The sequence below is a fragment of the Phascolarctos cinereus genome, unplaced genomic scaffold (assembly GCF_003287225.1).
Source record: "Phascolarctos cinereus isolate Bilbo 61053 unplaced genomic scaffold, phaCin_HiC Scaffold_4;HRSCAF=312, whole genome shotgun sequence".
In the NCBI taxonomy this organism is placed as follows: Eukaryota; Metazoa; Chordata; class Mammalia; order Diprotodontia; family Phascolarctidae; genus Phascolarctos; species Phascolarctos cinereus.
The window spans coordinates 242,361,082-242,378,365 of NW_027555847.1; the positions used below are offsets into that span (position 1 = coordinate 242,361,082).

Sequence of the window (17,284 nt, forward strand, 5' to 3'; positions counted from 1 at the left end):
ATTTGCTTTAAATCCATTGGTGAGCTATGGGTTAGTATGGGGTTACTACCCCACACACGTGAAGACTTCTAGCAGAATGGGAAGATGAGAACAATTTGTTCAAATAGCCGTGAAGGCAGCAGAAGCAGGTGCTGAGGAGTGCTTAGAGCTTGGTCAGACATCAAAAACACCAAGTTCATCCACTGCATCCCAGGCCATCAACAGTTACCTTGACTTTTGTCCTGTCATTAGACTCAGATGACTCTGGAAGAGGGACTGAGGCTTACAACTTTGTGCAGCTGCTCAATTAAATCCAATTCACACTCAAGTCAAGATATCACTGCATGATGTCATTTTTGGTCCTCTTTGAAAATGAAGGATGAACAACAACATTACCCCTACACTAAACTACAGCCTCCAAGAGGGCAGGGATCATTTCTAGGCTAAACGCTGTAACGCCTTCAGTGCCTTAACACTGTCCTGTATACGGAATAATAGATGCTTAATAAATTTTTGTTGTATTTTGAGTCATTTTTCACAAGCAAGAAGAAAATTAATTTTTAAATATCCATTATGAATATAGATTCATGCTTTGCCTCGTTAAGATAGAGATTCAAGGTAGCCTCATTCTGTGAATAATTAGCTCCCACCATAATCTCCAGAGTTTTGACCATTTTGTAGAATAACAAGTTTAATTGAAGAAGAAAAGGTCATATTAAAGTCTGGGCTGGTGAACCCCAAAGTTGCAGGGGCTTGGAAACTACACAATGACAAAAAAAATGCCAGAGTCTTAGAGGACCTCTGCACATTTTAATTTGCAAGGAACATGAAAATTATATGTTATGTTCAAAAATAACATTTTTTTTCTTCAGAAATAGCTACAGGGGACAAAGCAGTGACTTGCTTGAGCTCTTCCCAAAATTCGTCCAAATACCTGTAAAAAAAATGACTCTAAACAAACTCTAGAGCAACAGAAGCCACAAAAAGACAGAGTGAAACAAATTTCCAGCCCAAGACAACCTGGATGGTTGATGGGAAAGGTCTGTTGTGCTGAGCTAGGAGAGGAGCACAGTTCAGTATGGGCTGTGCAAGCAAAGACTGGGTCTGTGAACCTAGAGCAAGCCTCAGGGGACTGAATCACAGGCAGCTCTGATGGTTTCCAGACTCCTCAACCCACAGACACCAAAGACAACTTAGAAGGTCAGTAGGAAAGATCTGTCGGACCTAGGTGAGAGAGAAGCGAGGTCTGGCCCCAACCCCAGGGTGGTGGCTACTTCCAGAACTTTTGGCCCACAGATGGAGTAGGGATCAAGCTGCTAATCAGAGGGGGATTTCAGAGATCTCTTTACTAGTGCTGAGACAGGATTTTCTTGCTTTGCCTGTGCCTGAATCTGGATCACAGTCCTAGGTGGTAGTCCCGGAGCAAAGAGGAGCACAGGAGAGATGAAGCTTGTGACAGCAGCGGAAAGGGAATCCTCTTCACGGTTCCAAGGCAGAAAATAAGTGCTTGTGGTCTCTCACAGACCAGGGCACAGGCCAGGAAAGGGTTAAACACCTCTCCTTGGATCATATCCCCTTAGAAGAATTGAAAATTTACAGGTCCCTAGAAGTACCTCTGAAAACTGCTGCACAAAACTGCTTAAGCTTGGGACTGTACAACTTCCACATCGGAAGCAGAGCCCTGCCTTGACAAAGAGTTAAAAAGTCAAGTAATTGGCTGGGAACATGAACAAACAGGAGAAAAAAACTCAGACTATCGAATCTTACTTTGGTGACAAGGAAGATCAAAACATATAACCAGCAGAAGACAACAAAGTCAAAGCTCCTACACCCAAAGCCTCCAAGAAAAATATGAATTGGACTTCAATGGCCTGAGGATTTTGAAAAGCAAGTAAGAGAAGTAGAGGAAAAATTGGGAAGAGGAATGAGAGTGATGCAAGAAAATCATAAAAAACAAGTCAACAGCTTGCTAAAGGAGACCCCCCCAAAAAAATACTGGAGAAAATAACACCTTAGAAAATAGACTAATCCAAATTACAAAAGAAGTCCAAAAAGCCAATGAGGAGGAAAGTGCCTTAAAAATCAGAATTGGCCAAATGGAAAAGGAAGTCCAAAAGCTAACTGAAGAAAATAATTCCTTAAAAATCCTTAAATAATCCTTAATAATTCCTTTAAAAAAAGAATGGAGCAAATGGAAGCTAACGACTCTATGAGAAATCAAGAAATTATAAGACAAAACCAAAAGAGTGAAAAAATAGAAGACAATGTGTTTTTCTCACTTGAAAAACAACTGACCTGGAAAATAGATCCAGGAGAGAGAATTTAAAAATTATTGGGCTATCTGAAAGCCATGATTAAAAAAAGAGCCTAGACATCATCTTTCAAGAAATTATCAAGAAAAACTGCCCTGATATTCTATAACCAGAGGGTAAAACGGAAATTGAAATAATCCACCAATTACCTCCTGAAAGAGATCCCAAAAGGAAAACTTCTGGGAATATTATAGCCAAATTCCAGAGTCCCTAGGTCAAGGCGAAAAATTGCAAGCAGCCAGAAAGAAACAATTCAAGTATTGTGGAAACACAATCAGGATAACACAAGAATAGAAGCTTCTACATTAAGGGATCAGAGGACTTGGAATATATTCTGGAGGCCAAAAGAACTAGGATTAAAACCAAGAATACCCTACCTAGCAGGGGGGAAAATGGATATTCAATGGAATAGAGGACTTTCAAGCATTCTAGATGAAAAGACCAGAGCTGAATAGAAAATTTGACTTACAAATACAAGACTCAAGAAAAGCATGAAAAAGTAAACAGGAAAGAGTATCATAGGGACTTATTAAAGTTGAACTATTTACATTCCTACATGGAAAGATAATATCTATAACTCATGAGATCTTTCTCAGTATTAGGGTATTTGGAGAGAATACATATGTATGTGTATATATATATATATATATAGACAGAGGGCACAGGGTAAGTTGAATATGAAGGGATGATATCTAAAAAATAAAATTAAGGGGTGAGAGAGGATTGTACTGAGAGAAGGAGAAAAGGAGAAGTAGAATGGGGTAAATTATCTCACATAAAAAAGGCAAGAAAAAGCTATTACAGTGGAGGGAAAGGGGGGGAGGTGAGAGGGAATGATTGAATCGTATTTTCATCAGATTTAGCTTAAAGAGGGAATAACATACATACTCAATTGGCTATGGAAATCTATCTTATTCTACAGGAAAATAGGGGGGAAAGGGACAAGAGAGGGAGGGGTGATAGAAGGGAGGGCAGATTGGGGGAGGGAGTAATCAGAAGCAAACACTTTTGAGGAAGGACAAGGTCAAAGGAGAGAATATAATAAATGGGGGCAGGACAGGATGGAGGGAAATATAGTTAGTCCTTCACAACATGGCTATTATGGAAGTGTTTTGCATGACTACACATGTATAACATTCAAATTTCTTGCCTTCTCAGTAAGAGTGGGTAGAGAGGGAGGAAAGGAGAGAATCTGGAATTCAAAGTTTTAAAAAGAAATGTTTCTTTTTCTACAGGCAACTGGGAAATAAGATATACAGGCAATGGGGTATAGAAATATATCCTACCCTACAGGAAAATAAAAGGGGAAAGGGATAAGAGAAGGGGGGGGTGATAGAAGGGAGGGCAGATTGGTGGAAGGGGTATTCAGAATACATGCCATCTTGGGGTGGGGGAAGGGAGAGATGGGGAGAAAATTTGGAACTCAAAATCTTGTGGAAGTGAATGTTGAAGAGTAAAATAAATTAATCAATTAATTTAAAAATTTTTTAAAAGAAAGAAATAGCTACAAGGCTATAGCACTAATCTTAGGTCACAGGAATGAGACTGGATGAGGTATGGACAGACTTGATACAACACTAAAGTATGAGATGCAACTTCAGAGTAAGTAAAGAAGGTTTAGGTTTCCAAATATGCAGCAGAAAAACTGAATTTAGCTAAAATAGAAACAATAATAGCTTGAAGAGAACAGGTATAGCCAAAAAAAAAAAAGATGGGCTTATGGCTAGCCACTCCTAACCATTAATTTGCTGTGTAGCCTTAGAAAAGTCATATCTCTTCTTGGCACCTCAACTTCCTCATTTCCTATAAAGTGAAGGGTTTGGAAGAAATTGTTTCTGAGCTCTCTTCTAGCTCTAAAATTCTATGAGTATACCACAAATAAGATGGTAACAAAAATTCAATGGCTACCATGAGGGGAAAATAGAGTGATACTTCAATAAACATATCTTCTCAAAAAAAAAACTTCTTTAAATTCAACAAACATTATTAACTATTAATTATGTGCAAAGTATTGTGCCAAGGGGCAGCTAGTGGCACAGTGGATAGAGCACCGGCCCTGGATTCAGGAGGACCTGAGTTCAAATACAGCCTCAGACACATAACACTTCCTGGCTGTGTGACCCTGGTCAAGTCACTTAACCCCATTTCCTAGCCAAAAAAAAAAAGGAATCAAAGTATTGTGCCAGAGCCTAGGTATACAAAGGCAAAAATGAAAGTCTCCCTCTTCAAGGAATGTATAATCTAATGATGGAGAAGGGCATCCTAGCTATATGAGTAAGTAAATATAAAGTATAGGCAAAACAATACAAAGTGATTTCAAGAGGGAACCAATGCTACCTGGGTGGGACGAGGAAAGATCTCGTGTAGGCTGTGGCAACTGAGCTAGGCAGTTCTACTAGGTGGAGATGAAGAGGGAATGGATTACAGATGGGAGAGACCACATGAGCAGGGGCACAAAGGGGTAAGAAGGAATATCACGAACAGGTAACAGCTAGTAAATCGGTTTGAGTGGAAAAGGTGTAGGAACTGGGTGTAATGTGAAATAAGACCAAAAATGTACAGGAGAGTCAAGTTGTAGAAGGCTCTAAATGCCAAGCTGAGGAGTTTGCATTTTATTCTAGAGGTATTGTTTTTGTTGAATGACTTCAGTTGTGTCCAACTCTTTATGACTCTTTTTGGGTCTTCTTGGCAAAGATACTGCAGTGTTTTGCCCTTTCCCTCTCCAGCTCATTTTACAGATGAGGAAACTGAGGCAAACAGGGTTAAGTGAATTGCCCAGGGTCACACAGCTAGTAAATATCTAAGGCCAGCTTTGAACTCAGATCCTTCTGACTCCAGAGTCAGTCCTCTCTCTACTGTACCAACTAAGTGCCCATTCTAGAGATAGTAGGGAGCTTTTGTAGCTGAGGCCTGACTCCAGCTAGTCCAGTGGTTCAAGTTTGGGATTGGAATGAAATGAGACATTCATATGTTATCTAATAGTTAACAAAGGGTTTACTTAGTGATAGCATGAAAAGAATATTCAGCAAGACTATTGTGCTAATTCAGGTAGACACAACCTCAGAAGAAACTAGCAGGGCCTTAGTAGATTTCTTCTTCTACAATATTCTGCCCCTTTGTGACAAGATCTTATAGGTCTTCTAAAGCAGAAAAGTAGCCCCCAAAATTACCCAGCACAAGAACCAGATTAAAATGTAATTGAATGTAACATTTAACAAAATAAATAAAAATGCAATGCATGTTGTTAAATTGTTTTTCAGTTGCATCTGATTCTTCACGATCTCATTTGGGATTTTCTTGGCAAAGATGCTACAGTGGTTTGCCATTTCCTTCTCCAGCTCATTTTGTAGATGAGTAAACCAATACAAACAGAGTTAAGTGACTTGATCAGGGTCACAAATCTAGTAAGTGTATAAGTCAGATTTGAACGCAGGAATATGAGTCTTCCTGATTCCAGGAACAGCACCCTATTTATTGTGCCTCCTAGCTGCCTGACAATGTTCTTTTGTGGTTTTCTCAGTCAATATGTGGCCTGTAGAGAGTTGTTTCTATTTGAATTTGACACAGCTGTTCTAAAGGATTTTTAAAAGGTTTGAGAGATATAATTTCTGGGCAATTTAATTATTTTATTAATGCCAGCATTTTAATAAAAGGATAGTCATTTGGCCATCTCTCTCATAGAACAAAGACAATCATGGCAGTGGGCTCACAGTTTTTATGTTCTTTGAAGAGTAGGTGTTCCGAAGGTGACAATCAAAACTGATTAGTTAACAATTAATCAGAGAATGAATATTACAATGAGGGACTAGACTTGAACTTTGATTATATCAGTTATTTCTTAAATTAACTAACTCAGCCTTGGGCAATCTGTTTCTCTCTCTCTCTCTCTCTCTCTCTCTCTCTCTCTCTCTCTCTCTCTCTCTCTCTCTCTCTCTCTCTCTCTCTCTCTCTCTTCCCCTCTCTCTCTCTTTTTGCAAGGCAATCAGGGTTAAGTGATTTATTTGCCCAGGGTCACACAGCTAGTGTCAAGTGTCTGAGGCCAGATGTGAACTCAAGTCCTCCTGACTACAGGGCCAGTGCTCTATCCACCCGTGCCACCTAGCTGCCCCTTAGAGCAATCTATTCAAAGAATTTATCCCCACCCAAACCTGAGCAGGACACAATGGCTGTCCCACCTGGGTGGAGTCTGGAGGGAGGAGGTTACCTCACCCTTCAGAGAGCAAGGTTTTGAAACAAGGATAAAAGAAAAAGAGGGAAAACAGTCCTCCCAAATCATTGGTTATTAATAATCATCTCTCTCGCAGATAGTTGAAGTTTTACATAGGCATCAATGAAAAAGAAACATAGCAAAGGTAAAAGAAAAACAAAAAAAGAAATGGAACAAAGCAAGGTCTGTGATGGTTCCCTGAAAGAGTACGGTACCAGAGTGACTGAATATAGATAACAAAGATCAGACATCTCAGTATCGGCTTCCACTTTAGAAAGAACTGAGACTCAGATATGTCATGTGGTGGATGGTATTGGAAGATGTTTATAATAAATCTCCTTATACAAAGTAATGTCTATGAGCAGATGTAAAACCAGAAATATCAGGGTCATAGCACAAATGATGACACATTTAGCGTCATCTTGGATCATGGTCACCTATGCTAAGAACTCATTGTCCTATTGCACGCAGTATGGCCTGGTGCCAGGGTCAAAACTGAGACTTGCCCTATGCCTTCAGTGTTAGTTTACTGGCCAGGATATCCCTCCCCTTGAAGAGGATGGGGAGAATAATACCAAATCTCTGCCCCTTTTCAGACTTTTAATGAGGAGCTTCGCCCTTTTTATTATGAATGCAGCAAAAGTTATGTGATTTTTCCGTAAAAATAGTCATTATATGGATAGTTAAGAGGTTTAGAGTTATGTTAATATCAATGAAAACCTATGAGACCTGTTTTCAGAACTAGGGGCCATTTAAGGTTGCCACAGTGGATAGTATCTGTTGATTGCTTAGGTATAGGCAGGATGCTTAGGTTCAGCAGAATTCAAATTATATGAGGTAGCTTTGTGAAATAAACTGCATTACCTTCCACAGGCAAAACAGCTTCTTTTTTATGCTTAGGCCTCTGCTGATTTAAATAGTTTTTTTTCTATTAGTTTAATTCTCATCATTTCCTTCCCTATAAACATGAATCTCAAATTTTTATTTGATAAATAAGTTTTCACACATCAAGGTAAAACATTTCCAGTGGAAGACTTTTTTCTATAAAGCCATAATCTGATGTTTGCCAATATTATAAGCTACAAAAAAAATCTATTTGCACTCAATAATTTACTGTAGCTAGTTTACTTAATACTAAGAAATAAATTTGCAAATATGCTTTCAGTATCTAAACTCATGTCAACATAAGTACTTGACTGCAACTACAGGAAGTAATAGTTACCTAATGTGTTTTATATATCATAAAAAAAATTCCTACACAATCTATTTCTTTTGAATAAGAATGCAGAAAACAAACTCTATAATGTATACTTTGATTATTAAGAAATAAAAGTAAACTTTAGAAGACTATAATGCAAGAAAAGAAATCAAGTAAAAAACATATTCCTTGAGTTAAAAACCATCTCCTTTATAACATTCATTTATACCTAGTATCACAGCATGCCCCACCAATACAAAGTAATCTAATATGCCAAACATGTGGACTAAAATTTTTCTCCAACATTTTAGGAAGGTCACTGGGTCTATGGTAATAAAATACATATTCCAAGATAATAATAAGTCTCCTTACTTTCATTATACAAATGATTCCTCCTATATTACTTTAGAAACCTATGACACAGATAGGTTTTTGTAAATAGAAACATTTTGTAGGAGACACTGAAGGGTAATTTCATAACAATTCAGTTTTTTACTTAACAGATGGTTTACAATAAGTTTTCCCAGTAGCTTTCCTATCTATCATTCATCACTTAAAACAAACAGCTATGTAGCCCAGTGGATAGAGAGAGTGTTAGACCAAGAATCAAGAGGACCTGCGATCAAATCTGACCTCAGGTATTACTAGCTATTTGGCCTTGAGCAAGCCAGCCAGACTCTTCCTGAGTTCCTGACTTGGCTATTGAGGGATGCAGCACTTTATATCCCAATAACTTTAGAATAATACCTAATTCTGCTGACTCACACCTTAACAACCATTGTTCCAGTGACTTATTGCGTTATTTTTTAAACTTTGCCTGCCCATCCTCCAACTCCTTTATGAAGGAAATCAAACTCCAGAGGGTAAAAATAAGATAAGCTTGGGGCTTTCTTACCTTCAGGGTACAATGTATAAAAACTGAGTTCTATCTCTAGCTGCTAAATGATCAAAGTTCACTTTGATTTTCTTTCTTTAAAAAAAATTTCTTTTCATTTTGAACTTAACAAACACCAGAGTGAGTATTTCCACATATGTAGTAGAACACAAGAGGAGAAACTGAAAATCTCTACTATGTAGAACTTGCATTTCTTTTAAAGTATATGATAAATAGGAACTGTAACCGTCAAAGCTATATTACCTGTCTGTGATCCTTTCTGGACTTTCTTCTATTTCTCTTCTGTGTGTGTTTTTTTTTTCTGGAAACTGGATGTAGGAGTTTATGAGAATTCAAAACTTCCAGACATTCAACTATGTGAATGTAAGTTATGCACAAAAGCATAAAAACTAAAACATTTTTAAACATTTCAAATTGGTGAATCATCTGAAACTTCAAGCTATTCAGTCATTAGAATATAATCTTTAACTTCAGTTGGAATTCTTCATCCTAAAACCTGATTCATTGAAGATACCAATTTCTATGTTATTTGCCTTTCAAAACTTTCCTTTGTGGTTATATGAATACCATCTTCAAGGTCTTCATTGAATTTTTTCTCCAGGAAAGTTTTCCCATTTACATACTACTTTTCCATTACTATAGCTTTTCTAACCAAATTAAGCTCCAAATGGATCATATTGAAATAAATAAGGTCGCCCTTCATTCCAAGAACAAATGAGTAGTGATATTCCAAACGGATGCACAACAATTGACTGTAGGTACTCATGCATCACTGAAGTGACTCTGTACCAGCTGAACCATAAGGATGTGATCATGGTGTACTAGGTAGTTGGGGTCTGGGGTCCATGCTACTCTAGAGCAGGCCCATGTGCTTGTTGATTGGCTATACCTTGTGGACATTCCTTTCATCATATAGGATAAGTTTGTTTCTTGGCCAGCACCATATCATTGGTGGCCTTAATTCCAAGGGAAAGGACTCCTCTAGCTACAGCTGTCAAGGCATACTTGATGTGAACAAATTAATCAAAAGGACTGAAAGTAGTCAACGAGAAGCTACAGCTGCATTCCTGCCATCTTCCCCAACTTCAGGGGGACTTTGACCCAATTCCTCTTCTGTACACTTTCAAAAAGTGCTTCAGGAATTCTCTTTTCTTTCTTTCTTTTTTTTTTTTCTGAAAACTTATCCTAGCATTCTTTCTTTTCTGGATCTTCCCCCAAATTGGAAAAAAAAAAGAAAGAAAAGAAGGAAGGAAGGAAGGAAGGAAGGAAGGAAGGAAGGAAGGAAGGAAGGAAGGAAGGAAGGAAGGAAGGAAGGAAGGAAGGAAGGAAGGAAGGAAGGAAGGAAGGAAGGAAGGAAGGAAGGAAGGAGAGGAAGGAAGGAAGGAAGGAAGGAAGGAAGGAAGGAAGGAAGGAGAGGAAGGAAGGAAGGAAGGAAGACACAAAGACAACAAAGGCCTTGTGTGTGTGTGTGTGTGTGTATGGGTGTGTATATACATACATACATACATATACACACAGTCAAGGGAAACAAATTCCCACATTGATCTTGTCCAAAAATATATCTCATTCCATATTTTTAGTTCATTACCTCTCTATCAGGAGCTGAGTAGTATGTTTCGTCATCATTCTTCTGAAATGGTGGTTCATTATTACACTGATCAGAGTTCTTAAGTCTTTCAACATTTTCCTTTATAATGTTGTTTTTATAGCATAAATTATTCTGGTTCTACTGACTTCATTCTACAACATTTCATATAAGTCTTCCCTAATTTCTCTGACACGGTCCCTTCTGCCTTTTCTTATGGCACAATAATAGTCCATTACATTTGTAAACTATAATTTGCTTATCTATTTCCCAATAAATGGGCATCCTTTTAGCTTCCAGTTTTTTACTGTTATAAAAAAAAATCTATATTTTTGTAACTATAGGCTCTTTTCCTCTTTCCTGCAAATCTTTTGGGTATTACTTTCATTTTCCTTATATTGATGATCTAGCTTTTCTAGGACAATTCACAATAATCAGGGAATGAATCGCTATCAGCCAAGAAGATAAAGATGGCAGAATAAAAGAAAATATTACAGTTCAGCTCTCTCTCACCATCAAACAATGATCCGATTAGCATGCAATTCATGACCTAAAAAAACAGATGCAATTCTTTCTTCAAGTTGAGTAGTGTTTTCACATAGTATAATAATCAATCATTATAATTTCATAAATGTGTTACTGCATATTGTGGAATGATTATTCCTTTCATGATGGACAGCAGTTAGATAATGACTTTTACAGTGAGCATTACTAGATGGAAAGACTTTTTTGGGTCTGTTCAATTTCATGTAAGTGTTTTCATTCAGCAGAAAGAGGATATGAGCAAATGATCTTGGTTTTGAAGGAAAAACAAGTGAAATCAACAAGCACTTATTGAGCACCTACTGTATGCCAGACATTGTGCTAAACACTGAGGACACAGAGAAAGGCAAAAAACAGCCACTACTCTCAAGGAACTCACAGTCTGACTGGAGAGAAACCAGGCAAACAATCATGGACAAACAAGTATAGGTAAGTTAAACCAGAGGCCAGCAAAGACTTGTGGAACAAGGTGGGATTTTAGCTAAAACTTGATGTTAGCCAGAGAAAGTACACACTTGTTCTGAAACATGTTTTCCACCCAACTTATTTCAGAGCAAAGGCAGTAAACATAATGTAGATGACTGAGGACAGCCTGGGTTCAAGTCCTTCGTCTGTAATCTGTTAACTCTATTACATTTTCAAGTCATTTACCTTCTCCAAACCTCAGTCCCAAACTACAAAAATGGAGAGGATATAGCATTACTTACATCAACAGGGTTGTTGTGAGGAAAGCATTTTTTAAATTGTACAGCATTCACCCCTCCTGCCCTATTTCTACAAAGGATAAAATAGGTCAAGAAATACATTATGGAACTGGTTTAGATAAATTGAAAAGGTCACATTTGGGAAAAAGTTAAGTAAAGTGCTTCATTTTTCTTCAAAACAACCCAACAATATAACTTACATTTAACATTCTAATGGCTAGCAGGTTAACTTCCTGGAGCAGCAAAAATGACACCTATTCACCTATTCCCAATTCCAGTGAACTCTGACCATCTTGTCACAGCTATTTAAGGAAGCTTTTGCTCATAATGTCAAACTCCGGAACTCTCAGTCAGGAAGAAAAGCAAAGGAGAATTTATCAAAATACCAAAGGCTCTAAAGGCATCGTGTCACAGAGTAACAAATCCAACATAGGGCCCAGGGGACAGCAAATGACAAGTTATCTGAAAGAGAGGCAGTATGTGGAAAAGACAGAGGCCAATGGGTATCAGACAACTTCTATGGCAAATCCACTTTACTGGAAACAGTAACTAAATCATAGATATGGCTGAGGAATAAACAGGAACAGCCTATGACCCAGAACCCCAAGCTCTGAATTTATATAACTTGAATTCAATCTGGGAGATTTTGCACAAAGTCCTATCTTTGGCTTGTGCTCACCCCTAGATTTCCCAAAGAGACCTCAGAATATAGCTTGTGTTAAGGTTTCTACGAAGGCTTAAGCAACCATATGAATACTCAGTTTGCAATGTATTTCAAATATACTATAGTCTGTCTTTTGCCTCATAGAAAATATAAAACAGTATAAGGAACTCATAGAAATCTATAAATAATCAATACAATTCTCTTCTCTTTAGTGAATCCCACTTCCCTTCCCCACTTGCTACCCCTCAGATAGTCCCCTAGGCTCATAGTACTGTCCAAAGGTTTGAATTCTCCCTGAAAGAAAAATAAAAGTGGGGTTCCTAGAGAGTCAGCCCTGTACCCTGTGGCAAGGGCCACACCTCCAGCTCCTTATACAGTCCTCCAGATTTATAAAATTACTGTAAAAAGATCTGGGGATTCTCCAAAAGGAATTTGGAACTCTGGACCACTAAGGTGGCAGCCCACTTGTCACTAGACCTATACATTTTAAATAACTCACAGTTGTAGTTTCAGATAAATTTGCTCCCCAACATTAGTACCTTAATATTTCTACAACTCTAGAATGCTTTGTTTGCTTCTCTTATCTCCAGGATTCTCATGCTATTCAAGGACCCCCTGTTTCTCTCCATGAGACATTCCCCCTTCAGGGTCCTGGAACTATGGACACTCTTCCAGTAAGCTGAGGTACTTTTGCCTCACTCTCCCAGAACAAAGCCAGTAACATATCCCCTCAGAAGTCTAGAGATAACCCTGAGTGGTTGGGAGTCTCTTTCTCTTAATGCTAATAGCACATTCCTGAATGTTCTCCCCCACCCTACTGTCACCATTGTTAGCTACCACTTACTAATGCCCCAGTTCCATTTAGCTAATTAACATAAATTCCTTTACAAATGGATATTTACTTCAAAAATACAGCAAAAACAGAAGTATAAACTATTTCTCCTAACACCTAAAAGAACTCTTCACTATATCACTTGTTTCTAGGGAAAATGAGCTCAGACTTAACACAGCTCCTAAATAGCACTTGGCCCCACCATGTTCAGGTCCAAATGTTTTTTCTGCTGGATGAGGCCTTGGCTCAGCCACTGTTAAGCTAAGTCCCCCTCCCTGACCACTACCACCCCTGTTCATCTACATAGTCAATCAAAGAGGTTCCTTATCTTCAAATGGGAAGCAGACCCACAACCAGTTGCAGAATATCTATGTCTGCTCCAGAGTCCAGATGGGAATAGCTTCAGTCGAGCACTCTGCATATGCTCACAAGGATTGAGATAACTGGCCATTCCCCACCCCCCCGCCCCCCCCTACATTCACCGTGCTCTCCCAGCCTCATGCAGGTTCAGAATAAAAGAGGGTCACTAGCCCATTACACTTAGATTCAGTGCCTCCATGGATAAGTCCAGAAACTCAGGATCCAAAAACTATAAATCCTCCACCAAGATGACCCCAAGTACTGCTATGGTCTCCAGCTGAGAGGATCTGCTACTCATTCATTGCTGGAGAGATGGGTGGAGGAATATTCTAATGGGTACACATTACCCCTCAGAAGTTACTTCTGTGGTTAGGTCTCTGTATCTTTTTTATTATTAGTGTAGCAAGGATGTCTCCCACATGTGTCATGGAGATGTCCTTGTATGGCTTGAAGGGAACAGAATATAAAATTTTAGCCTCTTCTCATCCTAACCTTCCCTAGAGAAGGTTTTAATTCCTATCAAAAGGAGAAGCAGGAGTTTGGGGCCAAAAGCTTGGCCACTCTCCTCTCCTCAAAGAGAAGAGGATACAGAGGTAGAATTATTATCTATCTGCTCCCTCAAATATTGTTAGTCTAGGAAATGTAGCTTTCAGGTTTACGCTAAAATTCTGATCACTATTTCTTAATGGAGAAGGAAGGCTCCAAACTTCATTTTCAAGGCTTGACTCCCTTCCCACCAAATATCAGTTTGACAATGAATACACATACAAGTAGGAAGAAAACATTTATCCAAGACATTCGCAAAACAGAAACCAGAGAAAGCATAGGTAGGAGGATATATACCAAAAGCAAAAGACAGAAAGAGAGAGAGACAGAAAGAGAGAGAGACAGAGAGAGAGAGAATTTCAGATTTCACCCAAGGGACATTCTTCAAAGTCTCTAGTGTATTATAGGGTCATAATGGAGACTACCAGTTCCTCTCATGTTAGCTTCTTCTCTTCAGCAACCTGAAGTGAGGTTGGCATCATCCATTTTCTCTCTCAAAGTTTAAATCAGAAACACCCAGTGACTGGAGAGCCCAAAGTGACTGAAGAACCTTGAATAAAGTCTATAGGGAACAGAATTGTCCTCTCTCTTGCTCTTGGCAACTCTGCCCCACCTCTCACAAAGGTGCAGGGCATTGATCTCCACCAATGAGGAGAATCCCATGCCTATGGGCTTTGGGATTTGGGTTATATTTGGTTTGTCTTTTATTGGGCCGGACTTCAGCTCAGGTCCATAGGAATTCAGAGTTCAGCAATTAACAGCCTGATAACCAAAACTGGCCTGTTTTTTGTTTGTTTGTTCGTTTACTACCTACAAGCTAAGAATGGCTTTTACATTTTTAAAATACAGTAAGATCATATTTTTTAAATGTTAAAAAAAACATTCTTAGCTCATTGGGCTATACTATTGGATTTGGCCTAAGGGCTCTTTTGGGAGTGATTAACCTAATCAAATTATCCCAAATCATTCCTGTACTCAAGCAATTAATAATGACGTTCCTATGTATCAAAGAGACATAATTAAAGTCCTAAACAAAAGCCTCATCTTTTAACTGTGGTAAATTGCCCAGGTTTGCCCCTGGTCACACCCTTTGCTCACACTTTAATTTTGTTATATCTGCCTGAATAACAATTGCAGATTGTGTTCTCCTGTCTTCCTTTCCTGTTGTGATAGTCTTCCCTGTAGAATACAGATAATTAGTGACCACCTATAGTTTCAAGAATCATGAAGTCCTTGCGCATTAATCTTTTCCAGGTGCCAAAGTTAAAAACAATTAGAAGTTTTTCAAACTAGGTCAACATAAGAACTTAAAGAAAAAAATTCACATTTAAGGTCAGTACTGGCAGCCTTTTAGTTAAGTCTGTCCCTTCAATCATGTACTGCAATTTTGAATCTTCTATAACCAGTACGCATGATATGCCCTCTTATCTCCCTCAAATTACTATGTTGCCCCAGGGACTGAGGTGATTGTAATGTCACTATAAAGAGGAATAATGGAGCAATGATAATGATCACGATGTTTTTCCTATTTTCTCAAAGGAAAGAAGCTGATAAACAGGAAAGAAGGGGGTGGAAAAAGTCTATGCTTGGAATGTGTAGTTCTGCCCTTCCCCTTCCCTTTTCTTTCTATTTGAGAGATACTTCCTGTCAGTCGTTCCATTCAAGCACAGAGAACAAAGATGGATAGGGAACTCCCAGAGGGTCTGCAATGGCAGCAGCTACTCATTGCCACTGAAATCTATAGTGAGCAAAGCAGTGTAATCAATTAATCACTAAACATTTTTAAGAGCCTACTATGTGCCAGACACTGTGCTAAGCCCTGGGTAAGAGCTAAGATAGATCCTTGAAGATTTTTAATATAGAGGTAGACAACAGGGAAGCTTGTGGAGGCGATACCAACTGGGCAGAAAGCAGACCAGGAGCCAGAGTCCCAAGCTTGAAAAGTAACTAAGTAGAAACCAACATGGAGACCAGTATCTTCTTACACGTGACACTGGCCTCATAGCTGTTCCACAAACAAGACACTCCATCCCTCAACTATGAGGGTTTTCTCTGGCTGGCCCCCATGCCTGGAATGCTCTCCCTCCACCATTCAAACTAATGACCTGCTTGGCTTCCTTTCAGTTCTAACTAAAATCCTATCTTCTGCAGGAAGCCTTCCCCAACTCCTCTTAATTCCAGTGTTTTCCCACCATTAATTTTTTCCTATTAACCCTGTATGTAGCTTATTTTGTACATATTTGTTTGCATGTTGTCTTCTGTACTAGACTGTAAGCTCTTTGGGGACAGGAGATGTCTTTGGTCTCTTTTTATATACCTAGAGCTCAGTATAGGGCCTGGAACAAAGTAGGTGCTTAATAAATGTTTATGGATGGATGGATGGATGGATGGATGGATGGATGGATGGATGGATGGATGGATGGATGGAAAGATAGAGAAGCAAGTCTAGAAGTGAAATAAATAGCTTCCCAAAACCACACTAACTGGTAAGAAGGCCAGAACAATCCACTTTCCATCACTCCTCCAGTTTTTCTCTTGCTTTCACTATTCTAGTTTAGGCCTCTGAATTGGGCCCTGGACAGCAGAATCATTACTGCCTTCCCTCTTTTTCTGTTCTATGACTTTCAGGTTCAGAAGAATATTCAAGAATTTGACATTTTTGCCTATTAAATAAACTATGAGCTTAAAGGAAATTAAGTTGTCTTTGGAATGAATATATGAATGAATAAACAAATGATTGATTGAATGAATGAATATGCCAAACACTGTGCTAAGCACTAGGATACAAATATGAAGGCAAGACATTCCTGACCCTCAAAGGACTTATATTCTAATAGGGAATACTATACATATAGGGGATTGATAAGTGGTATAGTCCACTAATACACTTGTCTAGGGACAAACTTAGTAATAATTTGACTACAGTTCAAAGATAAAGGAGAGACAGTATGGTGAAGTGGCTAGAGATCCAGTCTTGAAGCCAAGAAGTCCTGGATTCAAATAAATCTCACTTCTGACACAATTCCACCTCTACCTCAAAATGTTCTGAGAATTCCTTTTAGATTGTAAGTTGTAAAGAAGGTGCCAATTTGTATTAGTTGAGTTTCCTCATTTAGGAGGGGTGAAGATGAAAATGGACAGCCCTGGGGCATGGTCTAGTAGCTTAGCTCTTTTCAATCATGGCCTCGTCTAGGCTAATAATATACACATATAGAGAAGAAACTGAGGAATGTGATTTCTCAGAAGATAGGACAGGGACACAATCTTAGAAAGTGAAGGTTATTTTATATCAACTCCTAAGCTAGAATTCAGAACTCAGTCACATAACGTTCTTTCTTGTCTAGCCACTTGGAGCCAGGTGAATTGGGAAGATGGAATACTCACATATTCTATTAGAGAGGACCTCTCGTATATACACTAGAAATATCTGCATAAGACCATTTGGTAGTTGCTTTTAGT

The 17,284-nt window shown here is 38.6% G+C and overlaps 1 pseudogene; it reads right to left on the bottom strand.

Annotated features, from left to right (window-relative positions):
* Positions 1–9,030: 9,030 nt before the first annotated feature.
* LOC110202736 (proteasome subunit alpha type-2 pseudogene) lies at positions 9,031–10,214 on the bottom strand (annotated as a pseudogene).
* Between the last annotated feature and the right edge of the window lie 7,070 nt (positions 10,215–17,284).